We start from the raw sequence: 23,549 nt of genomic DNA, 5'->3' as shown, positions 1-23,549 counted from the left end.
CAATTTTGCAATTTTCTTCTTTGGCTTCTTCTTTGTCCTGTTTCAAAAATTCTTTGAGGGTTAGTTCTTCAAAATGCTTTTTTTAAAACTGTTTGTGGTGTTTGGTACATGCCTGTAATCCCAACACTCAGGGAGGCAGAGGCAGGCAGATCTCTGTGAGTTCAAGGCCATCCTGGTCTACAAAGTGAGTTCAATACAGAGAAACCCTGTCTCAAACAAAACAAAACAACAAAGAAAAACAACAAAAAAGGAGGATTTCTTTAATCTCAAGAAGAGTTCCTTGAGTCTATCTCTCTTTAAGCAGAACCAGAACTGAATGCATCATAGAGATATACCTACTTGCCAATGTCTCCTTGCTTTTGTCAAGATCCAGGGTAAAATCTGGGAGAGGATGCAGAATCCCCTGTTCACTTTATCTCTTAGGTTTTGTTTTGGTCCTTCACTTTATCTTTTAGGATTCGCTTTATCTCTTGTGTCACAGAGCTGATAGCTCAGGCAACTGATCATGAAGGATGATTAAAAGAAGAAGAAATATAGGAGGGAGCCCAGGATTCCTTCTCTAGGACTAGGGCCTGGCTACTGCTAAGCAGGAAAACTTAAACTGACCACTATTTTTCCCTGCAGCCAGGGCTGTAAAAGTGGCTTTGGGGTTATCAAAGGAGGCTCTTTGATCTGTAGATAGACCTCTTTGCTGAGATCTCAATTAGGCTAAAGTGTGCCTACTAATAGCAGGGTCCTGAGTCTGTTAAAGTTAACAGACTCTTTTCGTGTAGTGAATCTACATGAAAACAAGGAATAACAGAGAAATAAAAAATAGACCACCCTCACACACAAGGATTCAAGAAGAAAAGATGGATAAAGTTAAAAACACTACCTTCGACTTCAACAAATTCCCACAAGCTTACATACAATGATGATGTTGGTTTCAGCTAGCATCTCCTCTGCAGAAACTGCAGGTTCAGGCTGCTGGTTCCATAGTATCAGCCTATACATTCACATAGACAATCAGATATACAGATCTGTACATATTTATACACATATTCAATGGATGATACAAAAGGAGCTCCTTACAGACAGACAGTTGATATACAGTGGTGCAACATGTACAACAAAAACAGACAAATGGACATATTTACATGCGAACATATATCTATTTATATATTTACAATTCATGGATGAAGTGAATTCCAGTGGGCTTCAACTCCAGCAGGCTTCAACCAATGTTTATTGTCTGGCCACAACTTTTATCCTTCTGAGACAAAACTCTCAGAGTAAGAATTACCTCAGAGTCAAAAAGGTAATTAATCACAAAAACAGGTTACATGTTTTAGAACTAAACAATTATCTATGTATCCATTACCTAAGTTCATACTGAGTTCAGAGTACCAAAGGTTGATAAAGCCTGAAGGTTAACAGGGTCCAAAAGTTAAAAGATTTTATGTCTTTTCAATTAGGACTGACCTGGCTACACATTCTCCAGCTACCTCTTAGTTTATACTGAGTTCAGGACAATGATTTTATCTGTCTTTCATTGTAAGAAACAAAGTAAATTTAAAGTGACAGTATATTGTGCCATAGCTGACAAGGTATAAGGAATAGTTTGTATATTTGGACATTAAGGTTTGTACTTAATTTAGACTTTTCTAGGTAGCTCCATTGTATTTTGGGTTCATGGGAAGTTTAAACCAACTCACCTATATTTATGGTGTATACCAGGATTCATGAGTGAAGGCTTATCTGAAGCCACAAATCTGTCTCAAGCCTGTCTCCTAGTAAGGTATCTAGAGATGCACAAAGGTATTTACTGCAGCCATAAACATTCTAAAATTGTTTTAAAAGTTCTGAAACAATAACTTTTTAAAAGTGTTGGAATCAAATCAGGAATTCCATAATCAGGAATTAATTCATCTGAACAGCAGTACATCTTCATAAAGACCCTATATAGGAAGTTTATTCAAACAGAGTGGGTTAATACCCAGAAAGTGACAGTTCACACCATGCCAGAATTTAGAGAGATGCAGCAGTGCATAAATGATAGGGTTGTCATAGGTTGGAAGCAATTCTGGGGTGTATCACGGTACAGACCTTGCAAAATACTGGATCTCTAGAGAGCCTTCATGCCTACTGAACTTACTCAAATCAATGACTTGACATGGTATCAGAAGTGGAATCGATTCTGTGGGTGCATCATGGTATAGACCTTGCAAAATACTGGATTCCCTTCCACAAGGCCCACATGCCTACTGAATTCCTTTTGCAGAAAGGCTCTTGATACCTACAGTGATTATTAGAAGGACTATTCTGGTGTCAGGAATATGACAGTCAATCTAAACCTCTTCCAACTCAGTGAGATGAATGGGACCTTGAAATGTCTGTCATGTCAGAGAGTGCCTCTTCTGCAACCTCTCCCTGGCTAGAAAGGCCAGGGTTGAGGCTGAGTCCTTTAAAGCTTGGAGGATCTCACTAGAGACACCCAAATGAAATGATCCACAAGAGAAAGTTGACAACTGAGCAGATTAAAATTTTTAGTCCTTTATCAGTATCCAGGCCCGGAGTGGGCTTGTGTCTCTGGAAAGTCTCTTGGTGCCCAAACTGTGTGTGTGTGTGTGGCTTAACATTAGTGAGGGATGTAGAGTGATTTACTAACATCTGCATTCTTTGCAAGGCTCAGTGGTAGCTTCCAGACAATACATGATATGGTTAAACCACAGCCAAGGTCATTGACAGTCCCCAAAATGTCAATGTGAATGTGGCTGTTGATGATGAAAGGCTGAGAAGTAAGAAACATCACAAAAGGCAGGCACTTTTGTGACATTGGGACAGAGTGGCATTACCTTAGTCATTTAAATCTGACCATATGGAAACATGAAAATATGATTCCAGAGCACCATGTTTTGAATTACAAATTACAAATTGCCTGGAGATCTGTAGAGATCATGTGATTCCTTGCATTATAAAACATTAAACGAACTCAAAGTTCATCACAGTTACCCCATGTTAAAATTTGGCTCTCTTGCTTGATTTCTCTATTCTTAATCTGATGTAATTGTTTTGCTAATTTGTCTTCTTGTTTAACCTAGTGTTATTAGAGGTTCAAAACTTAGTTAAAAGGGGACCAATGAGACAGCTCAGCTTGTATAATTCCTATTTATTTATTTATTTATTTATTTATTATGTCCTTATTATGGTTAGTCTAGCCTCAAAGTTTCTCTCTGTAATTCCTTTCCAAATACTATTCCTTGGCAGTATAGCTAGTCAATGAAGTTTCCAGACAGAGATTTAGTGCTCATGCCAACACAGCATTCATTTCACTGTCACAAATCAAAAAGAAATGTCAACTTCCATGTCTTATTAAATAATAATTATATTTTGTAACATTATAATTGCCATAGTGATTTATCTGCTAAATCCTAACAAAGTAAACTGAAAATCTTTTGGGAAGATTTTCCATTCTAAATGCCCTTAGGAACATTCATGACCCATGGGAGAAGTTCATATTATCAACATTAAAATGAATTTATAAGCAGGCAGTCCTGTCACACACCTTTAATCCAGCACCTGGGAGGCAGAGGCAGGCAGATCTCTGAGTCTGAGGCCAGCCTCCTCTACAAAGAGAGTCCAGGACAGCCAAGGTTACACAGAGAAACACTGTCTCAAAAATACAAAGAATTTAGACCTTGACTCTAATGTTCATTGGATGACTTTGATGCAAGACTTCAGTGAAGGAAGGAACTTCAGACCTGGTGGAAAGGACAAGAAAACTAAAATTATGAGACTATATAGGGCTAACTATGTAGACTGTGAAGAGGTGGAATGATACAAGTCTGGAGCCAAATTATCCTAAGCTATCTCTAAATGCTTTAAGAGCCATTTGTAGCTCACTTTTGTATTTGACCAAATATCTTTGACTATCAGCCAAAACAGACCACTACTTTCTACCAACCCAAATGTTAAAAATAATGCCAGATAACATTTGAAACTTAGGATGGCGATTTCCATGATTTGCTGGAACCTGCCTGCCTGATGTTCCTAATGATACATTTTAAAGGTGCATTGATTTGTCTTTCTTTTGTTCTGTAACTACAAAAACTTCATAAAGGATCACTACATTGGAACATGGTAACTGAGGCAAATGAGTCCATGTGTTTTGCCTCCAGGATAAATTATCTTTTATTTCTTTTGAGCTGAAACTGTTTCATATAAAACACAGTTCCTTATAAGACTTTATCCTTCTGTTGCCTTGACTTCTTTTCTGCCACTTCTTTACTCCTTTATAGACACACTGGGGGTGTAAGAATGTGATGTTAATTGCCTAGCTGTTGCTCAGGCCACAGTGCCTTGGAGCAGCTCTTCCTCCTTTGAGATACCTACAAGAACCCTATTGAGAGCAGTCTCTGTGAATCTCTAGTTGAGAGGCTCATAGGTGCCAAGATCTCTCACCTGGGAATAAATTTACATCAAATGGGGTATAAATGGCCATGCATCCTACTCCCTACTCTCTTGCCTGCCTCCTGCCTGATAATCAGAAAACTTGGCTTCAGACTTTCTTCTGTAAAACCCTCGCCTTAGAAAGATATGAGGTCCCCAACATCTGCCTCATGAGCCCTGATTTCCTTTTCAGAGCCTCAATCATATTGTTGTCTGTCTATGGCTTTACCCCCAACATCTGTCTCAGTATTCCTCTTGAACCCACATCTGAGTGCTTACGGGGTCCCCTATGATAATTCAAGGTAACTCCTTTTCTCAAAATCTGTCACTTATAACCACATATACAAGACTCCCTTGCCATGCAGGATAATATATTCACAGGCTCAAAGGACTGCTTGTAACAGGACCTCAGACCTTAATGGGCTCCAAAACTGATGCCATGATAGAAACACCATTCAGTCCTTGAAGCCCTGCAACCCAACACCTTCCAAAAAAGCAACAAAGACTTAACCCATCTACTAAAATGGGAATGAAGGTTAAGTCAGCATTCTGGGATGTGGATGGGAAAGTCCCAGAGTAAAAAGTTCTTAAATGTACTAACTGTTGGTATAATGTTCTTGTGGAATGTATACAATTTACCCTTGTTCATTCAAATGCTTATTTCTCTATCTCACTATCTGGTTTCAATCTGGACATTGCATTGTGTTGCTTATTCTAAGCATCACATGTCTCAAGTTTGTGTAAACATGCTACCATTTGTTCTCTCTTTGACAAAAAAACCAATCAGCCAATGCTGAGCAATGGTGAGAATAGGGTGGGACATCCTGGTCTGGAGGGGAGGAGAAAGAAGGAGTGGGAGGAGAGATCAGAGAGAAGAAGACCAGGAAACACCAGGAGAAATGAACTGGACCTAAGATATGACTATAAAGCAAGTATAATGTGGGAAATCTGAATGGTAGGAAATTATGCAGGCTTGAAGGTTTAGGATGGAGTAATTATTGCCCAGTATTGTGCTCTTGGTTAATTAAATAAATCCTAGTCTCTATATGGTGATTTGGGCATACAGCTGATTTAGGAATAAGTGCTATTTAACTAAAAGATAAATCAATATTAAATATTGATAATCAACAACTACCCATGCTTCTTTTCCTTATGTAACTGAAATGTGACAACCAACATATATTTTCTTGTGCATAAAAAGCTAAACATGTAAGACACAGTGTAGTGGAAGTTCTGGTTTCTTTAAAAACTCAGCAGTAATGTTATGTAAATATATTTTTGTTTTAATCCCAAGTGTGGGATATGGGACTGCCTTAGTTTATGCATAGCTGGTAACAGCCTTGTGAAGCTCCGAAAGAGGCATAGTCTTTGTCATCTGGAGTTAGTGGAATTCTGAGGACTCTGGGAGAGTATAAATACCAGAGCCCAGAGGCAGAAAGGTGCTTTGAGGAGATGGATGGAGAAAGGTTTGCTAGTTTGCTGGTTTGCTGGTTAGCTGGACTCCTGATATCCTGATTACGAGAGATTTGTATTGTCCTTAAGAAACCAAAGACCCTAATCAGCAGGAACTAAGTCTAAGGAAGGAGGTCTATGTTCCCTGTCCTTTCTAACCTTCTTTCTCTCCCACCTGGGGTCAGGGAAATTGGAAAGGAGGTAGAAGCTTAAGGAACCACACATAAATTAGAGTTAAAAAAAACAACAACAAAAAACAGCACCTATAACACAGGACTGCACAATTTGGACAAGTTACCCATACAGCTGCTAGAGTGCAATAAAGACATTTTTTGGGGGGGGCGCTTTAAGAGTGTCCATGTGGCAGTCTCTGGTGGGCTTACCTTACAACAGCTTATCTACGTTTTCTAGGACACCATTTTTCTGCCTACCACAGTGACTATCCTAGAATTATTTTCTGCCATATCTTTCACATAATTTGTGCAAATATGTGACTACATTAATTTTGGTCACATTAAGTTTTATTTGAACAAAGAAGAGATGAAAAGTTCTTTGAAGAAGTTATTATGAACTAGACTTTAACTGTTAGTAAAAAGAATGTCAGACTGTATATAGAGGAGGGGAATACCCAAAACAAGATAAAATAACCAATAAACCTTTCACTTAGAATGAAAGTATCAAGTACATGGTATGACAGCCATGCGGATACCTGTTTTACATAGGTGAAGAATGTAGCATTTAGCTTTATTCCAAGCATTAACAGTTTCCTGAAGGCATTACTCTGCTGTTAATATGCAAGATAATCTATTTTATATACTACTGAACCTATTTTGGTTGAACTTAAATGAAAAATTATTTTCTTTCCCAAACTTTCCCCAGTGTCCAAAGTATCACAAATTGATTTTATTTCCATCTTAACATAGTAAAGCAGTGGTCTGAATAAAATTAAAGTCAATTCCGCAATACAGAATTGTAGAGTTGATTATTTGTTGCCAGACCAGAAAATGCAAATATAATTGCATTTGTGCCAGTGAGGGAGATAGGTGAAGCAAGTACTAATAGAATAAACAGTTTGGTCTATGGGAGCAGCAAGGCAAGATTTTTTTGGTTGAAGTACAAATATGAAAGAGAATGGGACAGGAGGAAATCAGAGCCAAGAGCATGAACAAAGACATTAACTATGAAAAGGCTTACAGTTTGTGGTGAAATACAGGTGTTTCTGGAGGGTTAAAAAAATGCTGGGCAAGGGGTGAGAAGCCACACAGACAAAGCTTATCATGTATCTCTGGTTTACTGGAGATAAATTGCTGGTCCACTCTTTCTGCTCTGGGAAAACACATAATTGGATTTGCAGTTTTGAAAGACGACTTTACCTGAAGAAGAGACTGGGTTAGAAGTTAGTTACAAACTTGTAGAACCAGTTTATGTGAGACTGACAAACAGCAAGTTCTAAACTAAAAGAAAATGATAAAACAGAGGTGTAGAAATTGCAAGAGATGGTAATGTAAGATCCATAAAGCTTCATTACTGATTAAAAGTATATTTCCTGACAAGGGAAGGAAAGAGAGGTATAGAAAGAATTGAAAGTTATAGAGAAATTTCTGACACAGGAAGAAAACCTGGCTATATTATCTGACTATAGCTTAAAAAATTAAGGCAAAGAAAGGGAGAAGTTATGGTGCCAAACTTATTCCTTGACCAACATTTAGTTAGATTCTTTTCATATCTTTTCACAGGTAGTTGTTATCCTTTGAGCTCTACCTCAGGCCTATCTAAGCCCAGTGTTAGCAAGAACCCTTTAAGTTGGTATAAAATGAATCCCCACCCTTGGTAATGTTGGTCATCTCATCATCTCACCTGCCCTCAGCAAGAATGTCTGTTACTTTTGATGTGATGTCACTTGCATATTTTTCTATCTAATGACTACCCCTGTTGGCTCTGTATTCCACCCTTTGTTGTGTCAGAACTTGGACCTGACAGCTCACTATGGTAATAGTTCTGAACAATCTTTCCACCATTTCAATAGTGCCAGGATATTTTAATAGTTATAAAAAATCAAGAACTAAAGTTATTTCCAAGCCCTCCTAAATTTTAATTTGTGAAGTACATATTTTAACTGCGGTATAGCTAATTAATAACTAGCAGACAGCAGGGTGTACTGGACATCATGGTTGACACAACTGAACATTTGTGTTCCCCAAAGTCTAGCATTCTTTCTCTCTGCCTTTCTGTTTTCAGGGGAAGCGTCAAGGTCTCCTTATGTAGCGCATGCTGGTCTCAAGTTTATAATCCCACTACATCCTTAACCTCTGTAATCCATAACCTCTTAATTAGAAACTGTCAGTGAATCTGGCAGCACATGTAACGCCCTTCTTAAAGGGCGAAGGACATTGCAGTCATCATTTTATAGGGCTACAGCACTCTTATCACCCTCGAAGGCGAACACTGAGTACCTGATCTGATGGTCTAGTTAACTAAACACTAGCTGTAGTTTGCCAACCTGGTGCACAAAAACATCAGAATTTCAACGTGTTGGTTTCAGGACCATCGGTAACCATCAGCAGTATACGCCAACTTTTACAGAATGATATATGCAAAAAAATCTTTGTAGGTTGATCGACCTGGTAGCTATGCTAGAAACAAAGAGGTGTTGCCACGGCGGGATGACAGGGTCCAGCCTGGCTGCTTCCACTAAGGCTGCTGTTAAAAGCAATTCCCGGGAACCTGGGCAACATAGAGCACACACACACACTACCCTTCTGGCAAGCTCAGCTCTGCTGAATAGGGATGGTGACCAGCCAGCAAGCAATCAGCTACTCGACTCTGAGACCCAACACTGAGATTAAAGGCAGTCTCCGTCCACCCACCACAACACACCATAAAAGCATAGCTTACCCCTTGGGAAGCGAGCCTCCCCCACGCACAAGCTCCAACCCTTCCTCCTCCCACAGCCACGCCCTATTGCGAATGCCAGGAAGGGCAGCGGCCCAAAACCAAACTTAGGGAGCTCACGTCACTTCCGCTGGGGGCGTGGCGTGGCGTGGCGGAGGGTGGTGCTAATCTTGACAGTATTTGTTCGGGGTCCCGGCGCGCAGTTGCGGGAAGGCCGCGTCCCTTGATGCCGAGTTCGGCGCCGGCAGCACGCGAGTGGCGGCCGCGGTGCCCGTGAGTGCTCCCTGAGTCCGGGTAAGTGGCGGAGGGCCAGCGGGGGTGGCAGCCTGCCTCCGCGGCGCGGGCGTTCCGCCACGGGCTTTTTGGAGGCCCGGCGCGTAGGCCGCGGGTCCTAGGCCCGCTGTCCCGGTGCAGCTGACGTGGCCGCAGCCGTGTTAGTGTTGGTTGTGTTCCCTGCCCCTCGGTGCGGTGGCGCGCCGGGTCCCTGGGAGAGGCCTCTGGCAGTTCCCTGGAGACCCGACGGTTTCTCTGTTTTACTTTGCAGTGTCTGTGACTGGGCAGCGTGCACCTTGTGTTTTGATGGCTAGGTATTCTAGGCGTTTTTTTTTTTTTTTCTTCCCGAATGATCCAATCTCAGACTGCTGTTGCTTAACCAGAATCAGATGTGCGTGCCTTTTAAAAGACGAAGAAACTATAAACTATGAGTCAGCAGGTTGCAGTGCCTCCTGTGCCTGTCATTTCTGTCGTGATGGTGGGGAAACCACTTTCCACGCCCAGTACTGAAACATCTTTAAGGAAAAGAGACACTCAAGGAATATCTTAGATATAGATGTGGTGTAAGCGACTATCCTAGCTTACATATGAAATTACCACTTTTATTTTCAAGAATAGTTGTATTCTGGAGCTGAATTCCTGATTGTCAAAAATATATTTCAGGCTATCAAGACGGTACATTTCCTCAACAAAATATAAAAACAAATTGTTAAAATGTGAGGATTTTTATAAAAGTACTTTGGACTGACTTGGAAAGCGTATGTTTTAATGAAGCAGTTCGTTGTATCAAACTCCATACAACTATTTTGTGAAACTGGTTATGCTTATTAGCTGTACCTTCACTTCATAGTTTATGCTAATCTTTCTATTTTCTATCTTGTTTTTTTATTTCTACATCTAATTTAAAAATCTTGGTAGCCGTGATTCCCCCTCGTTAATGACGTTGGATTAATGAAAGGGACAGTTTCACTAGTTTATATTAATACATCAAACTATTCACATGCAGAATCGATATAAGAACAGCCTGTACTTGGAATTGTTTTTCTCAGCCAGGATTTGTTGCTTCATTTGGGGAACGTACATCTGCTAAAAGGTCAGAGCTAGACTCTTGTTTCATCTCAGTTCCAACCTACTCCCCATCTCTTGTATTTTATTTAATATACTATCCATTGCTTTAAAAAGTTATTGCTGAATTTTATAGACATCTTTCCTTCAATGCTTTATGGTTTGCATGAGTGTTTTTTTTTTCCTCTTCCTAACGTTGGGTGCCGCTCAAAGCTCTATCCACATTGTTCTCCTCAAACCAAGAGTTTAACTTTTGAAACCAAAGACATACTAACAGGCTCATAGATATCCTGAAATATCAAGGAAAATATAGGGTGTACTTCTAGCTAAGCATTTTTCAAAAGTAAAGAGCTTGGTTTTGTTAGGTCTTGTGCATCCAAATAGTGCAGGCCATCCTTGGATTAACCCATTTGGCCTTAGGGATTGAGTTGTCATTGTGCTGGCTATTTCGTATGTAACTGCAGTCTCTGTGTTTGTTTGTTTTTCTTTCTTTTTATGAGACAGGGTTTCTCTGTATGGCCTTGGCTGTCCTGGACTTGATTTGTAGACCAGGCTGGCCTTGAACTCACAGAGATCTGCCTGCCTCCACTGCCCCTCCCCCCCACCCCCCCAGTGCTGGGATCACAGGTATGTGCCGCCGAGCCCAGCTCAGTCTTTGCATTTCTATTTCAGTGCCCTACCATTACTTTATTCCAAAATAAAATCTAGTTTTCTTTATATTAAACTGTTCCCTTTTCTGTGCTTTCATATTCACAAGTGCTCATTTCTGTTAATTGTTGCTTGATAGCTGTGGTTTCTTATAGGTATGATTAGTATTTCTCATTTTGTTTACAAAATTGTCTTTCTGTAATGCTTTCTGTTGGCCTTATATTTTGTATATTGATGCCAAAATTCATAGGTATATATTCACAATTGTATCTTTAAAACTTTTAAAAGCAACTTTGTGTGTGTGTGTGTGTGTGTGTGTGTGTGTGTGTGAGTATGTGTGACGCTGTCTCAGGGATTGGTTCTTTCCTTCCACTGTGAGTTGCTGGGATTGAGCCCAGATTGTCCAGTTTGCATGGCAAGTGCTTTTACCTACAGAGCAAGATTGCTGGCCCCACATGACTGTGTGTTTTTGGAAAGAAACATTGCCGACTGAATGATCATAGTGTAGATCTGCATTGCTTTCTCTTCTGCCTCACTCTTGGACTGATTATAGTGAATTTTCTATGCCTTCAACCACCTTCAATATAAAAAGCTCATTCTGTTACCCAAATGTTGCTTGTTTTGTCTTCTTAGAATTTTTATCAAGATTATCACAAGAATTCATTTCCTCACTTCATTCAGACAGCCACTAAAATGCCAAAGTATCAGTTTTTCTTCTATCGCATTTAATTAGTATTCTCTGTGCCCTTCCCTTTCTGCTTTAATTCATGACACTTTATTGTGAGGACAAACTAATTAATATGTATCTATTTGTTAATAATTTGTTTTGGTCTGCAAGACTGCCTAAAGTTGAGTAAGGTCATCCTCTTACTGTTCTGTGCTCCCCTTTTTATCCCATGTAAGGTGTTTTCCTTAAATTTGCTATGGAAGCTTTTATTTTTACTTTTTACTATTTAGGATATCATCATTCCCAGCCACTCTCAATCTTTATCAGTAGGTTATAGGTATATTTCAGAGGTAGTATGTAGCCAGGAGTATTCACTTTTAATATTTTCATATTCTTCTTTACTCTTTATTCTCTTTTTCTTTCTTTCTTTTTTGCCTCTAGTATTTTTATTCATCCTTTTATCTTTGGACATTTGGCCTTATTTAATTTTGTCCTATTTTTAAAGCTTGGTCACACATTTTCCTCTTGGCTGTATGTGCTGATCCTCTCTCTAGGTGATAGTTCATTCCATGGCAAGTTTTGTAATCTTTCTAAGTTAATGTTCGGTGGTGGTTGTCCATTGCCCAACATTGGGCAGTGACTTTGCCTTGGAGTTTTAGTTGTCTTTCCTGGAATTTCATGTAATTAACCAGCTCTGACTGGTTTTTGTTTGCATAGGACCTCAGCACTGTGATGGTAGTAAGACAAATCCAGCCAGGTTGTACTGGTCCTAAGAATGGCTTTTGTTCATGATAGTTTATATAGATGGAACCCAGGGCTTTCTGCATTCTAGGTAAGTAAATATTCTGCCAATTGAACTACATCTCCAGCCCCACAGCATGACTTCTTATCTACATGTACTTTATCAAGTATGTCTGTGTAGTGAAGTTGCCCATTTTTTTAATGCTAACTAGACTTTTATCAAATTCACTGTAAGTCCTGAGAAGCTCAGAAGAGCCAGGAAGGCAGACAGGCTTTTGTCCTTTTTGTCCTTCCTCTGTACAGGTTAATGTATTATAACAACATGTGAACCTACAATGTATAAAGGATTTTAGTTCAGACTTTTCTCTCCTCTGCATGAATGACTGCACTCAGTCCTTTCTCAGTGTAATTTTTTTACTGCTCCCTTAGATCAGCTACATCCTCAGTAAAACTGCATTGCTTGTACTCTTGGAAGGTACTCTTTGTCCTTTGCTGCATGGTTTTTGATTGTTTGTATGTTTAATATTATTTAGAATTCTCTCCTCAGTTTTGCATGTGAGTTTCTTTTATTTTGCAGTTTTAATTATATCTGGTTGTGTATCACACACACACAGAGTCTTGCTCTGTAGCCTAGGCTGGCTTCAAGATTGTGATCTTGCCTCAGCCTCTTGAATGTTGGGATTATAGGCAAATGCCATTATGCTCAGCACATTTATTGTTTTAATCAAGCATTTAAGATGATTCATTGTTTTCTGCCAAAGACCAGCTGTGACATGTCAGAGCAGACTGAGGGAGGTGTATACAGATTCAGTGACTGAGGGCCAGAGCTGATGGCTCTTGGCAACTGGGGGCCAGTACTACTTGTAACTGGTGGAAGACTGAGCTCTTTGAACTCTTCTGGGCTAGCTGGTGAGAAGGGAAGAAAAAAAGGGGGGGGGGAGGGTTGGGGATCATACTCTCACACACAGGCTAGATAGATGAAGCAAGACAAACTCCAGTGAGCAAGTTCCAGTAAGCTTCAACAGCTCACACATAGACATACATACACACATACACACACATTTACACACTGGGTGGATGGAGCAAAGCTTAAATGAGCAACCACCAACCATACATACATATATATATATATACATGTATGTACATATATACATATACACATCTGATGGATAGAGCAAATTCCAATAAGCAGTCTCCAACAATTTTATTTTTTTCTCCCACAGCTTATGTAGCCCAGCAAAATCTCTCAAGCAGAACAATCACAATGTGGTTATATTGTATTTTTCTTTAAGTGAATGATTATAATGAGTATAGGTAAGAAAAACATGTTTAACGTATTACAGGTAAGAAACAAATACGAAAAATTATTTCCAAGAACCCACACACATTTGTAACTGAGCAACTTGTTTAGATTAACAAAGTATAAGAAAGCAAGGTAATTTTTTTCAGCTAGCCTTTCTTTACTTGCAGGCTGCAGTTTGCAGTTAGAAAGAAAGAATCAATTATCTTAAAAGTAATATTAAAAAAATCTTAAAAGAATCACAAATCTAAACTTGTATATAAAAACATTCAGCTATTTCTGCTTTAAATCCTCAAGGTGTACATTACTCATTAGCAATTTTTATTAAATCATATCAGGAAGCTGAGAGAAAAATGGGTACAAGAAATTAAACACCTTGAAGCCCAGCTTCAGTGAGTCACATCAGCTAGTGCTACTTGAGGTATTGTTCTTGCTCACCAACCTCAAAGTCCCCAGTTAAGTATTAAGAGTATACTTTTCTGAACTTTAAATTGTTCCTCAAGGTATTCAGAGCCACTGAAAAAAGATCTTAATCTAACTTTCTAAAACTATTTAAATCAAATCAGGAATTCTGTAAAATCATTTATTCATCTAAACAGTATTATTTTATGAAAGTTCATCTTCATATTGATTTGCTGGAAAATTGACCAAATGGTTGATACCCAGGAAACAATCACACTAGACTACAGGCAGTGAGGGTCTCTCCATGCCCAGTCATATCATGCCAAATATATGAGAAATGTAGCAATGACAAACATGAGAAAGCACATCAGCAGTAGTAAGCAGTCCAGAGCTTTTGGGGCCATGCCTCTCTAAGCTACCTGATTCTTGAGTTAAGCAGTCAAGAAAATACATGTTAAAGTCAACCTCTGTAGCAAATGGTGTTAGGAAAACTGGATATATGGGCCAATGAGATGGCTCAGTGGACAAAGGCAGTTGTCACCCAACCCATTGCAGCCATGCAAAATGGTAGACTTTCTCCAGGAAGCTCAGCTGCCTACTGCAGCTCCTTTTGCATGGGGTATACCATTTTCTTTTCTAGCATGTTAGTCATAGCTTTAAAAGAGCACATTTATATATTATATGTCTGTATGCAATTGCACATGGAGGGAAGAGGACAATTTTGTGAGTCAATTCTTTCCTTCCAAATACAGGTTCTGGGGAATCAAACTTGGGTCATCAGACTTGGCAGTGAGTGCCTTTTTCTATTTAGTCATCTCACCAACCCTCAGCCATATTTTAAGAAAAAAAAAAAATAATGGTAGCTCTTAGAGTTTGCAATATACAGTTGTAGCTACATGAAATTTGAAATAACACTGTTTACTTCATAGGTAACAAAAGTATCTTAATATAGTAACCCTAATTCCTCCTTTCCCTTGTATCATCATCACTCATTTCACAAGTACATGAGCATCGAACTATTACAATTAAAATCAAACTTCTCTTTTTTAGTTTGTATTAATTGTGTAATGCGTATAACCTTTTATCATCTACCCTCATGGCTCTTGTCTCATGAACTCCTCTTACCTTCCCTCCTACCTTGTCCTGATTTTCTTTTCCATAATAGTTTCCATTTTACTTTTATGCCACGTCACTCTCACCCTCGAGATTCTGCCATGAGATAACAACACTTGTGATACTTTTCTAAGACTGTATTAATTTGCTTAACATGAAACCACCAGTTCCGTGTGTTTTCCATCAAATGACCTTTCTCTGTTGCTTTATGGATGAATAGTATTCCATTGTGTGTCCGTTTACTACATTGTGCCTGAGCTGATTTGCATAACTTGGCCACTGTGACTAAAAAGGTAGGATAGAAAGACATGGAAGGAAAGGGAGCTTCTTACTGTGGATTTGAAGAGATTATGTATGTTTTCTGAGTGATTTCAACATTTTCAGTATGTTAAGGTCTTTGATTTCATTTTGATGTGAGTTTAATTTTGGGATCTAGTTTCCAGTTTATATATGAATATCCAGCTTTTAGAATACATTTATTTATTTATGTGGGAGGGCTGATGCACATGTACTGATCAACAGACAATTTGCTGGAATTCTTCCCTTCCACTATGTAAGTTGAGGGGATTGAATTTGTGTGATTATGGTTGGTGACAACTGCCTTTGTCCACTGAGCCATCTCATTGGCCCATATATTTAGTTTTCCTAACATGGTTTGCTACAGAGGTTTACTTTAACATGTATTTTCTTGTCTGCTTAACTCAAGAATCAGTGCGTGGGTTTATTTCTTGACCCTCTATTTTGTTACATCTATTGGCATGCCTATTTAGTGCTAATAACTATGGTTTTGCTATAGCTCTAGAGTACACCTTATATTCAAATACTGTGATACCTCCAATATTGCTCCATTTGCCCAGGATTACTTTGGCCCAGGATTATTTTTATACTTCCATAAAGAATATCATTGATATTTTGGTGGGGATGCTTTGAATCTTCCCAGTGTTTTAACTTCTTTTTTCTTCAGCATTTTATATTTTTGACTGTAGCAGTCTATTATATGCTTTGGTTTACTTCCAGGCGTTTTCTTTGTAATTGGTAGCTATTGTGAATGGTATTAATTTTTTTTTTCTTAGCCAGTCCATTATTGGTGCATAGAAAAGCTCCTTTTTAGGTAGGACTAGTGGTACAAGTTTATAAAACTATCTGCCAGGGAAGCTGAGAGAATTAAGATTACAAACTTAAGCCTACCTAGGCTACAGAGTAGTTCAAGGTCACTTCATACTGTTAAATGAGATCTTATCAAAATAAAATAAAAAGAGGTTTGGACATATAGTTCAGTGATAAAGAGCTTGCTTAGCAAGCTAGGTTCAATATCCAGTTCTAGGAGAAAGGTTGGGGTAGGAGGAGTAAAGAAGAGAGGAGGGGAAAGTGAAGGAGAGTAGAGGCAGGCAAGCTCCTGATCTTGTAAGTTTATTTGGTGTCCCAGTACTTTGCTGAATTTATCTTACTCGATTTAAGAGTTTCTGGTGATGAGTTTAAGGTCATCTGAATATAAGATCATATCCTTTACAAAGAACGGTAATTTGACTTTGCGTTTGTATCGCTTTTATTTCATATATTTACCTCATTGGGCTAAGATTTCAAATAACATACTGGAAATGCTTTAGTTTTCTTTTATTTAGTGTGATGTTGGCTATGCATTTGTGTTGTTTATTATATTGTGGAATGAGACTTTATTGAGACTTTATTATATTGAGGATTGACCCTTTCATATTTAGTTTCTTCCAGACTTTTCTCATGAAGGGATATGCATTTTTGTCATAGCTGTTTTGTGAATATATTATGATCACTGTGTAAATTGTTCCTGAATTTACTTACATGACGTATTGCATTTACTGATTTGTCTATATTGAACCATCCTTGCATACCTGAAGTGAAACCAGCATGATTTGATACATAATCTGTTTAATATATTGCTGAAGTTGGTTCACAGATATTTTACCGAAGATTTTTTTGTATCTATGTATGCCAAGAATATTAGTCTATAGTTTTACTTCTGTTCACATTTGGTTGTGGTGTCAAGGTGCTACTGGTTTTGTGGAATAATTTTGGAATTTTTTTTTCTTTTTTATCTTATATTTGAGGGAGCTTGTGTTGGAATGGTAGATTTGACCATGAACCTGTCCAGTCCTGTCTTTTTCTTGTTAGGGAAAATTTTTTTCATCAATTTAACAACTTTACACCCCGATCACAGTCTCCTCCCTCCTCTCCTCCCAGGCCCACCCTTACCTCCTTCCCCCATTTTCCCCTCAGCTTCTAGAGTGCCAGGGAAGATGAGTGCCTCTCCTCCCTGCCAAGGGTATCAGCCCACCCTGGCAGCAGGACTAAGCATATCCTCTCCCACTGAGGCCAGACAAGAGAGCCCAGCTAGGAGAAAGAGATCCAAAGACAGGCAACAGAGTCAGAGAATCATTGCTTCTTATTAACCTATTTAGGTTTTTCTTCTCCCCTCCCCGTATTTTCTTGATTCAGTTTTTATAAATCATAAGTGTCTAGAAATTTATCCATTTCTTTTAGATTTTATCTTGGTTGGAATATAATATTTCAAATATTATATTCAAATATTTCTCAATGATCTTCTGGATTTTAGTGGGGTCTGTTGTAATAGGTTTATTACATGTTAAGTATTTTTTTTGCCTTTGGCTTAATTAGCTTGTAATATTCTTTGTATTTTGGTTACTTTGACTAAGTCCTTATCAGCTTTTTTTGTTTTTGTTTGTTTGTTTGTTTTTAGTTTTCTGAGATAGTTTTTCTGGGTAGCCTTGGCTGCCCTGGACTTGCTTTGTAGACCTGGCTGTCCTTGAACTCACTTGCTTTGTAGACCTGGCTGTCCCTGCCTCCTTGAGTGCTGGGATTACAGGTGTGCATCACTGCCCCTGGCCTTGTATTCTTTTCAATGAACCAATTCTTATTTTATTGATCCTTTGTGTTCTTTTTGTTGCTGTTTCATTGATGTCAACTCTGGTCTTTATTATTTTTCCTAGTAATTTTGAGTTTGGCTTTTTCCCCCCTAAGATCTTGATGTATATTGCTAATTTGTTATTGCTCTGATTTTTAAATGTGGGCATTCATAGCTATACACTTTACACTGTAAACTATCTATGTCTATTCTATATGTTATGGTAAGTTGAGTTTTCATTTTCATTGACTCCCTGTCCCCCACTTCAATGAGGACCCACTAATAGTTGAGAAGTGTATTTTCTAATACCCATATTTTATTTTTTCTGTAGTTTTTCTTGCTGTTTATATCTATGTTTCTTCCATAATGATCTAATAAGATACAAGAATTTTTAAAAAATGCTTAGGATTTGCTGTGTGGCCTAAAATACAGCCTGTTTTAAAGGAGGTTTCTAGAGTTGCTGAGAAGAATGCATTTTCCACAGCTGTGGGTGAAATATTCTTCAGAGCTATGTTAAACCTATTTGATCTGTGGTCAAGAATTGGACAGTTGGAGTTTGATTTTTCTTTGATTTGATTGTGATTGTGTCCTAATTTTTTCCCTCTTGAAAAAAGGGGAACTGGAACCTACAGTTAAGAGACTTTGGATTTTAAAAGAGAGTGAATATTTTAAAGGGACTGAAATTTTAATGTGTCTGAATTTGTAGAGACTTTGGGACTTTTTAAAGTTATTTAGATCTTGTGAATTAATAAGAAAGTAAAGGTTGTAGCTTAATAGTGATGTGTTCGTGTGTCAAGTTGACAAGAGAGCAGTTGTATTGGCTGGTTTTGTGTGTTAACTTGACACAAGCTAGAGTTATCACATAGCCTCAGTTGAGGAAATGTCTTCATGAGAGCCAGCTCTAAGACATTTTCTCATTTAGTGATCAGTCGGGGAGGGCCCAGCCAATGGTGGGTGGTGCCATTTTTGGCTTGGTAGTCCTGGGTTCTGTAAGAAGGTAGGCTAGGGGCTGGAGAGATGGTTCAGCAGTTAGGAGCACTGGCTGCTCTTCCAGAGGACCAGTGTTCAATTCCCAGTACCCACATGGCAGTTCACAACTGTCTGTAACTCCAGTTCTAGGAGGGGGGGGTCTAGTACCCTCAGACATACATGCAGGCAAAACACCGATGCACATGAAAAAAAAAAAAAAAAAAAAAAAAGGGCAGGCTAAGCAAGCCAGTAAGCAGCACCCCTCCATGGCCTTTGCATCAGCTTCTGCTTTCAGATTCCAGACCTCTTCCTTCAGTGACAGATTGTGATATGGAAATGTAATCAAAATAAACCCTTTCCTTCCCAACTTGACTTTTGGTTATGGCATTTTGTCAAAGTTACAGAACCCTGACTAAGACAGGGGGTCAGTTTTGAAGTATTCTGAGTAGGATATTAAAGTCATCTGCATTATTCTATCAGAACCTATCTGTCAGCTTATTATCATTTGTGTTCTTTTCATTTTCATGAAGTTGAGTGCACCAAGATTGGTGCACATACTACATTCCTTACATGCTGTTAATGGATTAACCCCTTTTATAGAGTGACCTTCATTATATTTTTGGCTAATTTTTGACATGAAGCCTTCTTTCTCATTTATGAATTTAGGAAGATCCCTGCTTGCTCTCAAATACCATTTGCTTAAATATCATTTTCATCATCTTTTTTTCCATCTATCTTTGTCTTTGACAACGAAGGAAATTTCTTGTAGAGAACAGTTCTTTTATTAAATTAACAAATCTTGTTTTGCTTTTCCTTTTTACTTTGTTTTCAAGCAGTGGATCTCAACCTTCATGATGCTGTGACACTTTAATACAGTTCCTTACGTTGTGGTGACCCCAACCATAAAATTATTTTTGTTGCTACTTCGTAACTGTAATTTTGCAACTGTTAGAAATTGTAATGTAAATATCTGTTTTCCAATATCTTACCCACAGGTTGAGAACCTCTGCTTTAGAGACTTGGTCTCATGTAGCCCTGGTGTTTCTGAACTCTGTGTGTAGCTAAGGATGACTTAAAACTTCTGATCCTCACGCTTCCATCTCCTGAGGACTGCATGTACTGTCATGCCCAGTTTTTGTAGTGCTAGGTATTGAACCCAGGACTTTATCCATATGAAGAAAGCATTACCTGAATATCAATTTCAGCTTCTTAGTGCTTTTTTTTTTCTTTTTAATTGAGAGTTAAGACAATCTATATTGCATTCAGGGTTTTAAAAGTAACTTCTATTGTATTTATTTTGACAACTTCATTTGTGTATACTTATATTCTGATTATTCTAAGTACTCACTCTCGAGGCTTCCTCCCATTCTTATTAAACCATTCAGACACACTTTCTCACCACTATCCCCCATTTAGAGAAACCCACTGAGTTCATGGGATTTAGAACTGTCCATTGGAACCTGATGAACTCCTCAGTGTACACAACTGAAGACAAAGACTGTTCAACTCCAATCCATCAGTAGCAAGTAGATCAGAAGGGATGGGTAGAGCCTCATGAGTCTCTCCCTTATCTGTGATTGACTTGATAAATTTAATCTTGTATAGACCAATTGCAGGTATCCATAGCTGAGGTCATGACTGTTGGCTGCACTCTGATCAGAAGACAGCATTTCCCAGTTTTTCTTCCTATCTTTTGGCTCTTGACTCTTTGGGCTCTTCTGTGATGAGCCTAAAAATAGATAGGACAAGTGTCCTGTTTAGGGCTAAGCATTCAGCTGTCACTTATTCTCAGCACCTTTGTTCATTGCATTGTTCTCTGCATTGTTATCATTGCGAAGAGAAGTTTCTCTAATTAAGGCTGGGAAGCTATGAATATAAAAACAAATGTTTCCAGATTTCTAATGAATATACCAATGTTCTGGTTCTAACCTGCCCTCACTGGTCACAATAGCAAGTCTCTGTCCAGCCTATACCACTTCATTTATTCATTCTTTCCCTCCCAGGAAAGAGTAGCCATTTGCTAGGTTCCTCAGTTGTTCAAAGGAACAAATACATTTGCATGCAGAACTGAAATTACATGATTTAACATTTTAAAATTTTTGGCTCTTTATATGTTTGTCTCCCTTATGTGTTCTTGTTATCCTCTTGTTGGAATATAACATTCTGTAACTCTCAGACTGTTCTAGGAAAGAATAAGGAAAGAAAATGTATAAAGAAACTTAAAAAGAAGCAGTAATCTACGTGAAAACTTAGAGCTTCACAGTGATTTAATTTTTATTTCTACTTGAGGCATACCTCAATGAAATGTATCATTAGGTTATGTCATAAGTGTGATTTAGAATCAACTCTCCTTTAACAAATTCGTAAATTCATTTAGTATGTTGCTTTGACTTACAACATTAAAAGACAATTTTTTGTATTGTAAAGTCAGATTTTCATCCTAAAGTATTCACTTTTTATTTGTAATAGTAAGGGAGGGTTTTCTATTGTGAAATAAGATACTTATTCTAAATACAAATCTAAAAGAACAAAGTATGGCACTAGTATTTGTATAGCTAAAACTTAAAGGATATATTATGTTCATTATATTTATTTATATATTATTTAAAGATCTTCAGGTAAATGTTAAATACGCTAATATAAAATTAAAATTTACTTTCAGACTAGCAAATGTGTTAGTGGGTCAAAACACTTGACCCCCGTCTTGGTAACCTGAGTTTCAGCTCCAGGGAACGTGTGATGGAAGGAGAGAACCAACTACTACAAGTTGTCCTTTGATTTACAAACACATGCACACTGATTTAAAAATTGTAAACTTTGAACTTTCTGTTTCAAAAACAGCTTTAGTTTACAAAAACTGGCATAGAAAATAATGAGTTCATGTTTTATCTCTCTACTAAATAGGATATTTTAAATCGAACAATTATATTTTATCCAAATGACTCTGGCACAAGGTTATAATGATGTGTTGGTGTTAGTCTGTTAATCTCTATGTTTTCCCAGGGCTAAAATTTTTTTCCTTGCTGAAAAATCACATCCTTGGCAGTAGGAAAAATTCTGTTAGGAAGAATTATTCCTACTTGAGGCATACCTGTTAAAAATACATTAATGGCTGTGAGGCTTACTTTAGTAAGCAAATACTTAAATGTGTTTTCAAAATTTGGCCTACTATACCACATTTTAATGTGTCTGTTATTCAGTCTTCTGGATTAGTTGCACCAACAAATGGGTCTATAAAAATTTTAATTGTCAGAATTGACTAAAACTGTTGACTTCCTTAGTGAAAGATATTGTTTTCAATTTAAGATCTGTACTGTTTGGAAAATATCACTTTTCTTCTTATAAAATAATTACTGGGCATCTTAGGAAAATAAAAGACTTATGAGACATCTTTGCTAAAGGGAAGTATACATCATTACAAGGAACTTTTTAGTATAAATCTAAAATTTCAAAAGTTAATAGTCTTTTCATGGTGAGCTGCCAAAGTACAAAGAACTAAATGAAAGTAGGGTGTGTAGTCAAAAAAAGATACAATATGAAAGATTCCCATTGGTCTGGATACAGAAGAGTGGGGGCTGGAGACGACTGGGGGCTGTAGAGATGGCTCAATGGTTAAGAGCTTTTCGTATTTACTGCTTTAAAAATTATCAGATACCTAAAATTTTCTTGGTATATTTTTCTGAATGGAAACAACAATAAAAGCAACAACAAACCCCCAAAACAAAACAGTGCTATTCAGACATAGCAAAATTACAAATGAGTATGATGCTGTTATGTTTTTTTATTTTTTTTATTTTTTTTCAATGCAGTTTATTCAGGAACCTTGAACAATCCTCGGACCCTGGGGAAAGCCAGCCCACAGCTTAAATAGCCTCTGGGTAGCCAACCCAGGCGTGCCACGTGGGCAATGCAGATAGGTCCACATACATGGAAGCAAGCCAGATCCTCAGCCTTAGCCAAATGTGGAATTGTTCGTGACAGAGAGCACTCACCATCGGGAAGGTGGAAGGCGGAAACCAGCTCCATATTTAAGGCATAGCATTCCGCAGCTCTCTACAGTTCCCCCTTTTTGTTTTAGACGCATCAGGCAAGAGTAGAGGTCTGATCTCTGATATTAGAAATGAATTGGGACTTTGTACTGATGTTCATTTAGGTGTCATCCACCCAAAGAGCATCAGACCCGTCCGATACCTTTTTCTCAGAGGCGGGACCTGGGGCATCAACCCGCATGCAATCAGACATGCTCTTCTCTGGGTCCAAAGCGGCTGACCCTGAGTGCAGTGCTTAGCCTCGCATCCTGAGCGTAACATTTTAGCTTTTTATGGTAGCCAACCATGCTTGGGGAGACTGTCCTGCTTCAATGGCTGTAAAGGCCTGAATGGTCATGGCTGCATTACACTGTTGTGAGACTCTAATCTTGCATATATACCACAGGCAAACCAAGGAGACCAACACCAGAAGGCCTGCTAACGCTCCCATGCCCGCCCATTCCTTCAGATGATTCATGGCTGCAGCAATCCATGATGATAATCCTGTGGCTAGTCCTGCGTCCACTCTGGTAGAATTTACCATGACAATGGCCACTCTCAGCTGCTCCATTGTAGTATCGAATTCTCCAGTCCAATTACCTAAAATATAGCTAGACAATTGTTTAGACAGATTTGCAGCACAGGGAAAATTCTCATGTTGTATGCTAGTGA

The 23,549-nt window shown here is 38.4% G+C and overlaps 2 protein-coding genes across 5 annotated transcripts in view; both read left to right on the top strand.

Moving 5' to 3' along the window:
* The window catches only part of Pnpla8 (patatin like phospholipase domain containing 8), a 91,473-nt gene that overhangs the window by 7,015 nt on the left and 60,909 nt on the right, over positions 1-23,549 (top strand). For 2 of the 3 annotated variants that reach the window (XM_060392143.1, XM_060392133.1), the window contains exon 1: positions 8,930-9,066. The exons of the other annotated variant lie outside the window; for it this stretch is intronic. The gene's annotated coding sequence lies outside the window, so the exon portion shown is untranslated. Of the gene's footprint in view, positions 1-8,929; positions 9,067-23,549 lie in introns of those variants that run through there. 3 annotated transcript variants of the gene reach the window in all.
* Nrcam (neuronal cell adhesion molecule) overlaps positions 8,935-23,549 on the top strand; it is a 509,489-nt gene continuing 494,874 nt past the window's right edge. For both annotated transcript variants that reach the window (XM_060392124.1, XM_060391962.1), the window contains exon 1: positions 8,935-9,066. The gene's annotated coding sequence lies outside the window, so the exon portion shown is untranslated. The remainder of the gene's footprint in view (positions 9,067-23,549) is intronic.

The sequence above is a fragment of the Meriones unguiculatus genome, chromosome 1 (genome assembly GCF_030254825.1).
Source record: "Meriones unguiculatus strain TT.TT164.6M chromosome 1, Bangor_MerUng_6.1, whole genome shotgun sequence".
Taxonomy (NCBI): Eukaryota; Metazoa; Chordata; class Mammalia; order Rodentia; family Muridae; genus Meriones; species Meriones unguiculatus.
This window is presented reverse-complemented; position numbering and strand designations above follow the sequence as displayed.